Genomic DNA, 4,479 nt, shown 5'->3' with positions numbered 1-4,479 from the left:
GCACCTTTGATGTGCTTGTATTATCCGCTGCTTGGTATGACTGAGGATGCTTTGATTGATAATCTTCCTTGAGGCCTCGAGCTCCAAAGTTTACAGAAAAAGTCTTATTAAGTGACCAAGGGTCTTTTGGTCACTCATATTAGACTGTGGAATTATACAAGTTCAAAGGATTTAATTGATCAAAATTGCTTTTGATCAATTTGAATCGGGACGTTTGGATTTAATTGGGAAATAGGTTGAACCTAATCTAAAGGTGAGAATGGTTAGAAACTATCCTAAGGGATCATGCATTGGTTAAACAAAATTCCTGATTAAAATCTATATTAGAAATTCTAAGGGAACATGTTATGGTTAGTCAAAATTCTTGATTAAAATTCTATGTACAAATCCCAAGGGAGCATGCCATTGTTAAGAATTAATTTAACTTCTAATGTCAAATTCTAGTCCTAAGGGCTCATGCATTGGTTAATAAAAAATTAACTAAAAATTCTAAGTACCAATTCCTAAGAGTGCATACATTTGTATGGTTAAAAGACAAATTTATCACAAAATTGAATTAGGGTCTATACAAGAAACACATTAACTGCAACGTCAATAGTGAAAAATTAAAATTCTAAAATTCTACAATTCTACTTAGTCTTAACAATTTTAATTCAAATTCTAAGACCTACTAATTCTAAAATTCTAGTTAAACCTAGATTTCTACACTTATATTAACCTAAAATTCAAGTTAATCCCAAATAACCTCTAATATTCGCCATTAATTCTAAAATCTAGTGAACTAAAGTCCTTAACACTTTAATTACCCTCTAACCAAATTCCAAATCTCCTATTAATCCACTTAATCCTAAATTTATTCATTCCAAACTAAAACTAAATTAGCAAAGAAATAATGTCAAAAAACCTGAAAAATGGACCTTAGGCGAGACTGGGGACATTGGCCTGGGACATGAGGTGTGGATAGTAATGAAAGATTGGGCCTAGGATCTAAAGCCCAGGCGCTGAACCAAGATCTGAGGGGGTGCAAATGGTGACATGGCCACTGTAGGGCCCATGCGAATTCTGCCAAAACGGATTGAGGGATATTCAAATCCAGCTTGGGCCAAAAGCTCAAGTTCCAAACGTGATGACCCGATTCCCGATCTACTTCTAAAGGAAGCCTAAAGAACAAAACGCTTGGTTGAAGTGTGAACGAAGGAACTCTTACGGCGTCGGAAAAGACTTACCCGATGGCGGCTGCGAATGAAACCGAGGTTTTCGTCGATTCTATCTTCGCTTGCGACGACGCTCATTCGCTTATGGCGTGTTCACGTTGAGTTGCAATTACAATGGGGCGATGACGAAGAACGGTGATGAGCGAGGAGCGTCACGTTGAAAGCGAAAAATGCGCAGTGAATCGAGGTACTTACGTCTTGGTAATGCTTCTTATAATGATGGAAAACAAATTCGAATTCACGGAGCAACTTCCGCCAAAACACTACGGCGTAAGCTTCCACCAAATTCCAACAAATCGAATCCATTATCGTCCTCAATAAATCGACATTGTTGAATCCGATTGAAGCTCCGTCCTGGCGAATACAGGTGTTGACCTTTCCTTCTTCTTCGATTTGCTTCGTCTCTTTCTTATGGGCTTGTGTGAATAACGATGAATGCTTTATGTTGTTGATGCCCTGCAGGGTCAAGATCTTGTTGCAGAAAAGAAATCCTGGAAGCATAATAAAGCAGAAGCTAGAAATGGAAGTTTTTAGATTCTTTCTTCTTCCCTTCTACAACTATTTTGATTCCTTCCTTCTTCAATCTCCTTTTTCTTCACTTTCTATTTGTAATTCACGGTGTGGGATTGGTGTGTTATGTCTGTCTGTTTCTGTTGTTGTTGGTGTAGCAGTGGATGATGGGTACGTCGTGGTGACACGGTTAGGGTAAGGAAGTGAACTTCGGTTCAGTTTCCATGGTTATTCCCAATTGGAAGTTGAAGATTGAACCATGTTAAGGATTGTGGAGTGGGTTGGGATTGGAGGTGAAGTTAGAAAGGTGAAGCATATTTGCAGAAGATGAAGGATTGAAGGGAGTGGAGAACAAGTGAAAAGATCGAAAAATATGAACCCTGCAGTGAGGGATGCCTTATATAGCACTTCTCAATCTGTTAGGTTTCCAATCCTTCTCCATTCTGTTAGAGTTCCCTCCTTCCTCTAGTTCTGTTAACAGTTTAAATTGTTGAATTCGGTTGAGTCAGTTAGAGGTTAAAAAGTTAGTTGAAAATTGGATTAAAAATTTGTTATGGTTTATCAGGAATTCTGTTAGAGTTATTAGTTTCTTAACTGAGTTTTCAATTTTTCAGTTTATGGTGAGAATCCAATGCCCCGAAAACCTAAGGATTCCTCCGCAAGGTTCGTCCACGGAGGGTAAGTCAGGACCTAAGATCAGGCCGAAAGGCGTAGTCGATGGACAACAGGTTAATATTCCTGTACTGCCCCTTGTTGGTCCCGAGGGACGGAGGAGGCTAGGTTAGCCGAAAGATGGTTATCGGTTCAAGAACATAAGGTGACTCATTTTGCTGCGTGATGCTTTTCATGCTTCATGTTGCTGCACTATTTGTTTTAATAATTGGAACCTGGATATTGGATTTGAATATGAATGATTTAATGGACTAATTGTATTTGGACAATGGTTAAGTGGTTAAGTGGATAACAGATTTGAATTGCTGTTAATTTTGAATCATGGCTTACCATGTGAAGTTATGTGAAGTTAGTGAATGGTTGAAACAATTTGTATTATGAAAAAAAAAATGGTGAATGGGCCAATTTCCAAATGAATAACTTGACCCAATTTGACATGAACTAAAATGAACTTCTAACATTAATTTAACAAAAGATTAAATGATATCCACAATTAAAATCAATTCGAACCAAAATCAAATTCGAAATTAAAATCATCTTGATATTTGAATCAATTGGAATATAAAGTCAATATGAGACAATGATGAATTTAATATCAACGTGTAGTGAACTAGCGAACGGTCACAAGGCTTGTAAGTCAAATGACTTAAATTGAAAGAAAACTCTTTATACTTGACGAATATGTCGTGTTTAAATGGAATGCAGGCCCTAGGACAACAAATGACATGAACTGCGATGATACACACTATCACTACATATATAATAATGAATGAATAACCTACATATATAATAATGAATGAATAACCTTGAATAAGAATGGACCCGGGCCTTGTGAACGGAAGTGTAACATCTAACAAATGGAACTATCAATTGTTTTATAGGAAAAAAATATAGAAGATAATCTCTTATGTGAATCTTATCTCTACGTGGGATCTCCTTTTCCACCGGATTCGGTTATAGGGCATAGCAGTAATAACTTTTTGTTTGATATTTTCAAAATATTTAATTAGAAATTATCTTATTAGATTTTAAATGAATTTAAAGTTATTTAATTAGATTATGTATCTTTATTTTCCTAAATTTTAGTGACAGTAATCTGTATATATATTGTTGTGAACAGACTTTCTAATCCAATATTTTAATCGTTCTTTCAACTATGCTCATAATCCTATTCAATTGTAAGTGAGTTTCTGTATATCTTCTTCTATTGTACTTTGATAATTGTTTTCCAATAGCTTTGATTTTAATTTTGAATGCGATAAACCATGTTGATCGATTAGCCATCAATAATAATCGTAATTGAATTATTTCATAAAACAATAAATTATTTCATTGATATTTGTTAATTAACTAACCGCTTCTTCTAACTCACTTTTTTTTATATTTGTTTTATTAATTTCTCTGCATACATATTTAGGTGAAGTTAAGTTCTGCAACGAAGTCTCTAAAACTTTCAAGATATTTTATTTACTATCATATTTTTCAGAAAATATCTTGTTTTAAACTTTTAACTAAAACTTTGTTTTGTGTGTATTTTTTTTTTGTTGGTGTTTAATTATTTTATTTGAAGGATGGAATATTATTGAGTTTTGAATTAAGTTTTAAATTTTATTATCCCATTTAACACATTAATATAATATTCTCAAATCAATATTGTTAGGAAATATAGAAACTGCAATGGAAAAGAAACGTCAGAGCGAAATCAAAGCACTTTTGCAAAATATGGAACTTGTGAAGGAAACCCAGTTAAAAAGTATCAACAATATGACTATGGTGTTATCTCAACTTGCTCCACAATATTACACAAAAGAAGTATTAGAAAAGATAGAGAAGATCAAACAAATTTTGCACAAGGTGGAAGGAGAAAAAGTAGACAACAAAACAAAGTATTTTTCGAGTGATGATTGTTGCACATCCTATGAAGAAAGAAGGGTGAAATCAAAGATTCCAAAAAATAGTGTACTAAAAAAACACGCAAACCATGGAAAACAAATTCGAATTCATGGAGCAACTTTTGCCAAAACACTACGACGTAAGCTTCCACAAAATTCCAACAAATCGAATCCATCATCATCCTCAACAA

General features: G+C 34.4%; 1 long non-coding RNA gene across 1 annotated transcript; it reads left to right on the top strand.

Moving 5' to 3' along the window:
• The first annotated feature begins 1,108 nt into the window (after positions 1 to 1,108).
• LOC127127736 (uncharacterized) lies at positions 1,109 to 2,285 on the top strand. The gene is made up of 2 exons (XR_007805441.1): positions 1,109 to 1,581; positions 1,677 to 2,285. It is a non-coding gene; the product is annotated as an uncharacterized LOC127127736 (long non-coding RNA).
• Positions 2,286 to 4,479: the final 2,194 nt, after the last annotated feature.

Source organism: Lathyrus oleraceus, chromosome 3 (genome assembly GCF_024323335.1).
Source record: "Lathyrus oleraceus cultivar Zhongwan6 chromosome 3, CAAS_Psat_ZW6_1.0, whole genome shotgun sequence".
Classification (NCBI taxonomy): domain Eukaryota; kingdom Viridiplantae; phylum Streptophyta; class Magnoliopsida; order Fabales; family Fabaceae; genus Lathyrus; species Lathyrus oleraceus.
The sequence above is the reverse complement of the archived record's forward strand: the minus strand, read 5'-3'. Positions and strand labels throughout refer to the sequence as shown.